Below are 12,239 nucleotides of genomic sequence, written 5' to 3' on the forward strand. Positions count from 1 at the left end.
ATCGGTGTGAATAATGGACCAGTGTGTGTGTGTGTGTGTGTGTGTGTGTGTGTGTGTGTGTGTGTGTGTGTGTGTGTGTGTGTGTGTGTGTGTGTGTGTGTGAGAAAACTTACGATAATCCATACATTTGGAGTCTCGTCACATGTCTTGGTGTGTTCCGCAGAGGTTGTACGAGCCCAAGTAAAACACAAGTCAGGTTACAACTTGTCAAATACACAATTTCCTGGGCTGATTTCATTGATTCTTTTTCTACAGTAGTTTTGGTTTTGCTCTGCCACCGCTAGTTTGCCCCCAGGAGGAATTCAAAGTAATGACAACAAACCTGTCGGCGTGTCCACATGATACAAGCCTTCCATGACCCCCCCCCCAACGCAGTTGCTAGTAGCCATGGTAGCCAAGGAGGATTAAAAAAACATCTTCATTCGAGTTTCTGCATGGGAAGGTCAACAGACGCCACAATCTTCTAAACATAGCCATACTGACAAATACAGAGAGAGTTGTGTGGAGCTGATAGTCCTAATTAGCTTTGTAGCAACTCATTTGGCAATGGCTTGAATGTAACGGACGTTATTATCAAAAAGTTACGTACTAAAGCTTTAAGCTCAAACACATATGCAGCACAGACAGAGACAGACATGCAGCTGTACTCTGAGAGATGCCTCAACAGTGTCTCACTGTAACAAACCGAAGGAAGCCTGCTGCTGGATCTTGCTGTTCTCTGAGGCGTGCTGATTCCTCCGCACTCTGTCGGGCCCCCCGGGGGTTTTTCTGTGTTTCTTAATTACACCTGAGAGCAGCGAGTAGCTGCTCCTCTTCCACATCTGTGTCTCCATCAATCAAGCCTGTGAAGGGGCGTACGGAAAGCAAACTGGCAAATATGGAAGACACTCGCTTCCTCCTCTTTCTCTCTCTTTCACTTAGGCCTATCTGTTTCGTCTGTGCTTATACAAGTAGAAACATAAGATTGTGTATCAAGTAGTCAGCTACACTTTGACATCAAATCAGGCTGTTTTTCTGTTAACGTTGTTTTGAAAACAAAGCATGACCTTGTGGGAAGAAGGATTATTATAATAAACTAAAACTGAAACGAAAGTAGACAGTGAAAAGTATTTGAAGTAAACTGAAACTAAATGAAAACTAAAACTAAACCGAAAAACGAAACTAAAGTAAAACGATATTGCCTGGGTAAAAAAAATTATAAAAATAAAATAAAACTAGTAAAATTAATTTCAGTTTTAGTGTTTAAGCTATACTATTTCACTACTGAAAAAAGTAGACAGCATGAATTCCCATCATTCGTTAGCCTGGTCCTAACAGACTCTGGTACATTTCATTTGTACAGAGAGTCTGGCCTCTCTCCATTGACAAGTGTTAACTTCCTTGAAGGCTGGTACTCTGTTGAAGTTTAAAACTATTGGATCTGCCCAGAACCACTCTGGATCTGCCATAACTAATCGCTAACGTTTGGTCGTGACGTATGTCATGCGCATGTGCAACAAGAGGGGAGACCGACAACAACTATCGGCTTATATTTAACATTAGCATCGCTAGCGTTAGCCTTAGCCAACTCCTTCACCACTAACAGAGCGAGCTGGAAAATCTAACTTTTCCCGAACCCCGTGGGAGGAGGGCCACAACATCATGGCCACCAGCACAACTCAGCAAAGATTGTTCTTGCTCTGGCTTTAACTTCTGGATATTCGGCAGTGTTGCCACAACGGACCGAATGGCTTCTCTCGCATCTTTCTAGTGCACGTCCTCAACGTCATCGTTCTCAGCCACTCCCTCTGTTTGCTGATTGGACCGCCAAATATTTGACCGGAGAAAACCTCAGAATATACCGCAAACCCAGACGAAGTACTGAAGGGAAATGAAAATTGAGCGGAAGTAAGTAGGAGGGCGGAGCCAGGCTAATCATTCGTGACATTGAACCACAGAAATTGGACATTTGGACTTGACATTCCCGGAGAGGGCGCTGTTACTCTTCTTACTCAACGCTATTGTGGTTCATTCATGGCTCAATATGACACTTTTCATAAAATGGGAGATAATGTTTGCAGAGAGCCCAGAGCAGGTAAACCAAGAAAAGGTTTCTAAAGGACGCCAACATTGTGCTTACGAAATGCAATTGCTTGGCCTCCGGCAGTGACGGACTGGGATCAAGGGCACTGGGCATGTGCAACACACGGCCCTATTTTTGTCAATAGCTAGCTTGGAGTGAATCTTTCCACCCACCCCACTGCAGTACAATCTTGAATATTTGTGGCTGCATGCATAAAATAACTTCAAAATTAACCAAAGACAAATTATCAGTAGTGGCCTATAGGGGTTCATAGGGAGGCAGCCCTTCTGACATTTGCCCAAATTCCAGATGGCCAGTCCATCACTGGCCTCCGGTAGTGCTGCTTGCAGCTTTCTGGAGAACTGCTCATCCAAACACACTCGACACTGCCCTTCCTCGGATCCTGACCAATACACCTGCCATGACATAGTAGCATCACCGAGCAATGCTAGAGTATACACGTCATTTGCTGACAGCTAGCTATTTAGGACCCGGCTATTTCCTGGGAACAAAAGCGTTGTTAATGCTTATAATGTTGTATGCTACAATTTAACCTCTTCGGTCTTTCTTTCTTCATCTGATCTTGAATGTACTGCAGCGAGCGATGAATGGTTGTCGAGACAATCGAAGGACAAACATACAGACAGACAGACAGACAGACAGACAGACAGACAGAGACTCCTTCTATTTTACTTATATTTATATCTCTTTTATAGAAATAACACAAAAAAAAACATTTAATATAATAAACATGTAAACAATTGGTTTAGGGTTTTCTGCTCTATCTTCCAGAGAGCCCACCTGTTCACAGCTGCAGCTGCAGTATCAGATATTGGTATTGATATAATTAAATTAAGAACAACAATGGAATAAGATTTAGTGATTTATATATACCAGCTGAGCAAATATTTCCTAACAGAAACCATATTTGTTCTTTGAATGTATTGGCACTGCTGTGGAACATAAATATTTATCACGGCTTCACAAGGTTAAGTGTGTGGGAGTAATACGATCTGGCAGCTGAAAATATTGCTCAAACACAACATCTCCAGATTGTGTCGCAAGACGGAACGTTCAAGAACACACCAGTGCCGCTTTGCATCACCAAACATCACTAAAATGTTTTTGTGTGGCCCATTGTGCAAAAATGTTCAGCACAATAAGCCTCATCAATATTGCAGCTTGTTGCTGCCTCACTGGTTGCATTTTTGGTATGCAAGAGGGCAGACTGTAATTTGACTCCTGTATGTCCAAATTAATGTAGCACAACTGCACATCTAAAACTCCCCTATTCATATGTTATATCTTGTTTGTCGAATCCGTACATTCAGTAAACCAAAGTGAAAAAAAACATCACTTTGTGGTTTTGTGTTTCCAGTCTAACCGGCAGTTGGCAGCACCTTCATATTTATTGTGCAGACATGAGAGTGGTATTGATTCTCTCATCTAACTCTCAACAAGAATCATTACCATAATGTCAAACTATACCATTAATCCATGTGACTATTTGCCGAGGTAGAATATCCAAATGGATCAAATAGTTTTTTTTAAATTTTCCACTCCAGTGAGATAAAGTCTCCTTCCGTATAAAAGCTGAAAAAAGACTTTCACTTTCACCCCTCTACTTTATTATGTCGTAAAGATCCATCATTTAAAGTTCAATAAATGAAAGCCTTGTAGCTATAAAATGTAAATGTTACATGTATAACTGCACAATATATCTTTTTTTTAATCGTCATCGCGATATCAACTGGCGCAATAAACATATTGCGAAAGGCAGCGACATATCGCGAAAGACACTCAGAGATTTTTTGTGTTAGTTGAAAGAAAATATCAGCAGAAAAACTGCACTTTAAAATGTAATGTCATTCTTTTCTTAGTGGTGCCTTTTATATTCAATCCAATGTTCAATTTGTTCAATAAAAGAAAGTTGGAAATGATTTCCTTTCGTTTTGTTTTTAATTCAACAAGGAATTTGTTGTATTTTAGCAGAATAGTGAAAGCAGCAGAAAGGCAGAACTGAGTACACTTTAACTGTTTCTGTTTGTTTATCGCAAGTAATATCGTTATCGCGATATTCAACAGCATTATCCCATATTGCATATTTACCTCATATCATGCAGCCCTAATTTTGACACTTGAATTTGTTTGTTTCTAAACCTACATGATGCATATAGCTTTCCCCAGTGTGAGGTTAGTGGGAGCAGCACACTTTATTGTCAGGTAGTGAGAGGTGTCAATACACGATGTGATTCGCGCATGTGCAGAACGTCTGCCATCTTTGACAGCTAGCTACGGCAACACCACTTGGACAAACAATAATTACCTACCGACGCAATACGAAACGCGAAATATATATAAATACAGGCCTATATATATAATTTCCCTATTATTTCCCTATTATTTTTATGGGCAGTTGATTAGTTGTTTTAAGCCGCTACAGAGCTCCGCAACGCCAGTTACAGAGCTCCGTCGTATAAGTGGCAGTTGGTAGTTGTGTTCAGCCACCAATAGGTTCCCAACCTGGGGTCAACCCCTCAGGGGGACGGCAAAGATCACAGGGGGTGCGCAAGTCTTTATCTGGTTTGAGGTTGAGGTAAAAAAAATATATATTTGCAGATGTTAAACAAATTATGATAATACACTAGAATATATAATGTATATAAATAAAATTGTAGGCATGCTACTTAGTAGGCCAAACCTCCGGGACCTCTTAACCTGGGACCCTTGCTGTCATCAGGTCAGCTGCTAGCTGCTATCATCCTCATTTTCCTGCCGCCACGGCATCACTATTTTATGAATGAAACATGACGGAGAAACGTAAAAGTGCTGATAACTCCTCTGTATCAAAAAAGAAAGTAAGGCTCTATCTAGAGAATTACCTCAACTTCGGTTTCGGAGGTGGGGCTCAGCTTTTCTTAGACATAAGTAGGGGGGGGGCGCCAAGGAAAAAAGGTTGGGAACCACTGGTGTAGGGGACTCACATCGTGTCTTGACAAGATGAACAGCTGAGGCGTTCCAGGCCCCGGGGTTACTGACAGCCAGAGGGAGAGCACAAGTGTTTCAGTGGCTGTGCTGCAGAGGAGCTCAGCGTTGATCTACAGCAGTCTGCCACTGCTGCATATTAACTCTAAACATCCATTAATCACATTCTAATGAGACGAGCACTTGTGCTCTCAGTTTAAAAGTTCTTCTAACTGAACAAATAAGATTACTTAATGATGATGATGAATCCTTTTTCCAGATCCTAGTTTGAAAGTATTTATTGAAATGCATGACACACTGGCACTGGGGCAGCTGCACATGTTTTGTTAAAATATAAACTGCACATTTTACTGTATGTTATCAAGTATAATAAAATGCACAGTTGAATCAATATGACCACAGTCAGCTAGTCAATAATCACTTCATATACTGTATCCCATTTTGTGTTTTGCAAACATAAACTGCAATATTGGATCAATAGTGATATTCACTCTGCAGCAGTGCACTGCTAAACTTCTACAGCAGATATTGATTCTATATTGCAGTATATGCGTGTAGTGTTAGGTGAGATAGCTTAAGGTGTATTTTGATCAAAGATAGGAGAACCTGCACAAAGAAATGTAAGATACTGTGACAACATTTGTCAAGTGTGCTGTTTCATGTCTTGCTTTTCATATTCAACAGAGCCCAGCCTTTTAAACATCGACAGATAGTGCGGACAGCTTGAGTCCGTTCTTTTGAGTCTCTTGATTCTCTTTGGTTTTTCTTACACTGACTTTTTTCTTAAACATTTTTTTAATTTTAATTCCACATTGACCCCTGATAAGTAAGATTTTTGAAAGAAGAAAAAGTGCAGGAGACTAATGTAGCTCAGCGCAAATTCTTTCAGGAAGACTTAACAAATAATCAGTCTCTCCTAAAGCAAATCAGCGCTTGAGGCGCTCTCCTTCTGATAATCCAATCAGGAACGGCCAAAGATTCCATAGGCCAATCACAGCATCACAACACTGTTTTAAAAGCGCTTTCTCTCCCTGTGCTATCAGCTGTCATTTCAGAAAGGCGTCGTCCCTCCTCCTCCCCTTCCACCTCCCGTCCTGGTGATTCTACGGCTGTCGCTCCAGTGCCTCCTCGGTCCGGTCTTCCGGCCCTTCTCCACCGCCACTGGTGTCTGGATTCCATCGGGGGGTTACATCATGGTTCCCTACCCCTATATTAAATGTATTAGTATAGCAACTGAATTAATACAAATGTATTAATATAACAATGGAGTTCAAATTATGCTCTTGTTCAATAAAACATTTTGCATATCTGCAAACAGTCTCTCCTGATTGAATTAGGTTTGCTGGTATTTCTGTGTCGATCGTTTGCAAAAAGAAAGAGACAAATTTGCATGATAGTCAATCATTCCTCCTTGGTAAAAGGGGAGCGTTTCTTCTTTAAAGATGCACCGATCAATCTGTAGAAACTGACTGTATACTACCTACCCAGCACCAAAAAGCAGAGTATTAGCAGCTAAAGAGCCAGCTATTTCCCTCAGGAGCTGGTGAAGAGCAGATCAGAGCTAAAAGGAGAGTGAATACTAGACTTGTATTCATCTGGTGGACAGAAACGCGACTCTAAATAAATGTTAATGTTGCTCCATGTCTACTGGATGTGCAAATAGGCTGTTGTTTGCTGACACATGTGATAGCATGTCAATGTTATATTTACAGCTTGTTGCACTCACTCCAAAATGGCAGATTATTTAATTAATACAACTTCAAGATCAATCAAAATAATAGTTTTAGCCTAAATATCTTAAAGTTAACTCAGCTAGCGTCAGAAAGAAAACATGGTTAGTTTTTCCGCAACTAACAAATGTGTTCTGATCCATGTTGCTACTCTTAACCTTCCTTCTGCAGTTAAATTAATTACTTTAAAGTGCAGGGCGGCAGGTGAGCAGGTGTCATAGTGAAATCACTTTCTGTTGGGACTCTTTTGACACTTGAGCTTCAGGTATTTTGGGCCGTTACACTCTGCCTTATTGCCACCAAACAATCTGTTGACAGGAAAGCAACCTGACTGGTTTGTAGTCATTATTTGATGTCACGTTAGAGCCACACCACACTGTCAGTCAACCAGAAAAATTCAAAACACAGTTGTTAGTTGTGCTTTATGTACTGAAAGACAATGTGTTGACATTTCTTTCTTTTTATATATATATATATATATATATATGTATATATATATGTATGTATATATATATATGTATGTATATATATATATATATATATATATATATATATATTTTCTGTCACAAGACAAAATGGACAAAACTTGTATTGTTCAGATTCTACTATATAAAAGAAAAGGGAAAAAAACAGCATCAACATGAAACTGAAACCATAAATATGACCTTTTCACAATTTACCAAGCTGACAGCTGATGTCATTTGGACATACAATGCCTTAGCACTACTTTACAAAAAGTTGTTAAGCATAACTTTCAACATTATGAGTTAACCTCTCAGTACAACCAGGATCCACGTCCATTTTTATGTCATTGGTCTTGTTTCGTCCAGAGTGAGAGGCTGCTTCCCTCTGCTCCAGTGAGGTCTTTGCCCTCCTCTTTATCGCAATCACCGCCACAATCGCTCCAACCCCCAGCAGCAGCCCCACCAGTCCAGCCCCCACAGCATACATGGTAACATTAGAGGCTGCTGGCGGATCAGCTGTGGGGCTAGTTTCATAGGTAATGGTCACTAGTTGCCTAATTGTCCTATCTGTCAAGCTCAAATTGGTCTCCTGTTTCAAGATGCACCTGTTTGTGTCATCCCAGTATTGGCTATCAGTGAATGCATCATCCCTACTATCGTTGTAATCATAATCCCCTTTGTAATCGTCCACCTCCAGGAACTCAGTTCTTCCTAAAACAACACACCAGTACACCTGTTGATCTTTCACCTCGAGGTGGGAGATGGTCAGCGAGGAGCCACTTTCAGACAGAGTCAGCCTGCCCCTCAGATTCCCTGGGATGGGAAGCATCATGTTGTGTGAGTCGTGGATAAGTTCATGTTTGCCTAATGGATCTCCACGGTGCCACAGCACCCTTTCGGAGTCATCTTTGCCAACATCACAATCTAGCAAGACACTCCCGCCTTCAGCACCAACTTTTTCATGGGATTCCTTTTTGGGGCAAAGAACCAGCAAGTACTGCATTTCAAGCGAAGAGGAGATGCATGAATAGGGCCCACTATATTCATCCGAGAAGGCTGGAATTACTAATGAGAAGTCTTCTGATTTGTCACCAAATGAAATGTCCATCCCCATTCTGCTGCTAGTGATTCCCCCCAGTGGTGTCTCCCATTGCTGGTTGTTACCCTCAGAGGGGCATTTTAGTATCACTCTCTCCCCTTGGGAGGCAAACATTTCCCTGCTTTCACTGTTGTCTGGTAGGTGTTTGTTTTGGAAACTGAGACAAGTCTTACCTTTGCTCACAAGACAGTAAAAGTTCAGGTTATTCTTTAACATGCTGTTGGCGAGCAAGAGCAACGCCCCGTTGCGTCTGACCTCCACGACACCCTGCAGCTCCTCCCCCAGAAGCTCCAGCGACACGCTGCTGTCCAGGAAGAGTGTGGGCTTATAAGACGGATACATTTCATAGTACCAGCGCACAGAGGTTCCCTTCAAACCAGTGGAAGTGTTGTCACACAGAAGTTCAGCCCCTTCATCTTCTTCCTTCACAGTGATCTCTTCAGATTCTACCTCCTTATCGCACACAGAGAGCTGCTCTGTGTGCTGGCTGACTAGCGTGTGGTTCTGCCAGCATTCCCTCCTATAAATCCCTGAGTCCTTGTGTGTGAGGTTACTGATCAGGATCCCGAGCAGATGCTGATTTTGGCTGATGTGGATGCGATCCTGGAGGTCCGCAGGAGGTGTAATGGGCTTGCTGTCACCTGAGGAATTACCAAGCAGCTGGTCTCCCTCCGGAACACATCTATAAACAACAATATAATCCGCTCCGAAACAATACCCCATCTCGATATCGGTGCCTGCTGCTCTGAACATGGGCTCTGCCTCCTCACTATAAACCTGCTGGAGGAGGAAGAGAAGCAGAAACTCCAGAATCCTGATATAGGTCATGTTGTCTGTCTGTCCCGGGCCATGTGCCACACTCTGGGAAGTGTGCTTACAGTAAGCCTGTTTTAACAATTCCACTTAGGTTTGTCACTTTAGGTCCGCCTCCACCTATTATCAGTTACCTCATCTACATTTTTCCACAGACCTTCACAAACACACTCTCAACCTTAGACGTACAGTAGGAAAACACACACACACACACACACACACACACACACACACACACACACACACACACACACACGTGAAGTGACTATATGCGTGACAGAAGAGGGTAGAAAGGCATTAAAGTCATTTATGGAATTGACAAGTGATAAGTCTGAGACAACCAATAAGGAGAGACCTACATAAAAATAAAAAGTATGTTCCTGGTTGTACATTACTGTGTTGAAGGACATGTTTTCAATCATTTGTGGGTGTGATCAGTCACTGTAGTTAAGAGGACATGTTTGTGTGGATGTTTTTATAATAAACCATATGGGTTAACACCAGTGGTGGAATGTAACTAAGCACATTTACTCAAGTGCTGTACAAAGTACAAATTTAAGATACTTGTACTTTACTTGAGTCTTTTCTTATCATGCCACTTTCTACTTCTACTCCACTACATTTCAGAGAAATATATTGCACACAATACAATATTTGCACACAATACATGTGTAGTTTATAAAATATGATGTTTTATTAAAAATTAAACTACCCAACAATATAATGGCATACAAGTCCAGCTGAAATGAATAGCCAATTAAACACAGAACTGTTTGGATTGTTTCCAGTTTCTAAAATGTGAGGATTTTTCTGCATGAAGTGCTTTTACTTGTAATACTTAAACTACATTTTCCCAATGATACTTACATACTTTTATTTAAGTAACATTTTTAATGCAGGACTTTTACTTGTAACAAATTATTTTAACGGTGTGGTATTAGTACTTTTACTTAAGTAAAGGATCTGAATACTTCTTCCACCACTGGATAACACCCATGAAAAATGGAGTGATAATGTCTGAATCAGGTGCTTTTCCCGTGCAAACAAGCATTTGCAAATGTATGCAGCAGATCTTTTCTGTACCATCATGCTCTTATTCAGTGAGCACACTAATCTGAACTAAATCTAGAAGTAGTTGGTACTTCTTTGGCACTGTAAAGAAATACAAAGGATTAATTCAATCGTGTGCTAGTTTATCAGATGGAGAGAGAGGAAAGAGAGAAGAGTTGAGTCATATGATGCGCAACATGAAAGCGATAAAATAAAATAAAATACTCTCAGGTCAAACAACATTTAGGAATAGAAACGTGTGGTAATCAGTGCTTCTACCTCATAGTGTACTTTGCATCCTAATAAATGTGTTTCACATTATTCATATCATGTGAAGTTTTGAGAGTGTCTGGTTTTTAATCACACAACATAATCGAGGGGTGTTTAATCTGTTAATACTAAACTGCTCTGTTTGTTAGTTAATAACATATTTTGCCTGCAGATCTTCTGGCCAATAAGTTAATATGTCACCACAAATCAAATGTTGACTTTTATCAACTATAAAACAACCTGACACAGCTGTTACGTTACTTGTCATATTACTTCACTCTATAAAGCCTTGTGTAACCGCTCTCTCCAGCTAATAAACAGCACAACATAACTTTACTCTAAAAATCAAAACATTTCTTACTGATGTTGCATTCAAGGTCTAAATTGGACAGCCACACACCTGTGGTACACAATGTAAAGCACAACTTCTCTTTTTTTTACACTGCGGTAAGGACAGTGATTGAAATATGAAACGATGACAGGCCATGTCTGTGTATGTTATTCAAGTCAGCTTAATCAAGAACTGTGTTTGTGTGTTCTTGATGAAGCAGGCTCTCTACCTTTCTCTTTCAGTTTCTCAGATTTAAACGCCCTCATGCTGTACTTCAGCCACTGATGCAGGAAGTGGGTTTGGCTTTTTTTTTTAATCAGGTAGACAAATGATGCTGTTTGTTTTATGAGATGTCTAGACCTGTTTAAAAAGGTCAAAGGTTGATTTGATGAATGGATGAATCCATCCTAGTGAAGTAAGTGGACAATAGAACTAAATATGTGATGAGGCATATTTTACTCCTTAACTCCACCAAGCAGCACACAGTGGTGTGAGCATCTGCAGTGGGTCTGACAGCCTGTACCACAGTTTGCTTGTTTTGCCAAGTGGCAGTTTTGGAAAAGCTTCTCCTTCCTTCTTCCAGTTCATTGCCTTTGTATATTTCTTTGTGCCAACATTTAATCTGAAACCCTCCATTTTGTCTCCTGTTGATGCTATTGTTCGCTGACTGTGCTGTATGGTAACCTGGTTACAGTTGCTTCATTTGAGTGTTAATAAACACAACAATGTCACAGTATGTGGCAATGTGTCTCAGGTCTTAGCAAGTTACACATCCTACACCAGCTACATATTGTATTAAAGACGCTTGACAGAAATTGGATAACAGTCCCAAACAGATCAGGGACCTTGGATTAGAGCATTGTGCATACTGTTAGTATAAATGCATTTGTTACGTCTTTTGGTTCAGTTAGGTTCAATTTCGTTTTACCCAGTGACAGCTTCTCTGTGATTTTGCTTGTAATGGTAACTTTTGATTTAAAAAAATAAATAAATCCTGCTTATGTTTTAAGTTCCTGGAAAAACAGCAGAAGCATTGTAGCAACCGAGGGTTGATACTGATTGCGTGACTTCGCTCAACCCCTTGATACAAGCGAGTGAAACTTTTAACAGGTTGACTGCAAATAGAAAAAGAGTGAATGACACTGTTTACTCTGCAGGCCCACATGTTGTTTTATGTCCCTGCTTCCACTATATATAAAAAAAAAAAAAACATGAAACACATGCAAAATCAAATCTATGTCTCTCTTTTCTGTGTTTGTGTTTGAACATGATCTATCAAACTAGTAGGCTGTCAGTGGCAGTGCCCTCTGACAACTATATAATAAGTACACTCCTGTCAACATTTAGGGTATTAAAAAAAGAGAGAAGCAACCTGATTTCCTTTGAGGCACATCATCTGTTTACCAGTAGTACATAAACTATAATGAACCCAGCT

Source organism: Sander vitreus, chromosome 8, assembly GCF_031162955.1.
Source record: "Sander vitreus isolate 19-12246 chromosome 8, sanVit1, whole genome shotgun sequence".
NCBI lineage: Eukaryota > Metazoa > Chordata > Actinopteri > Perciformes > Percidae > Sander > Sander vitreus.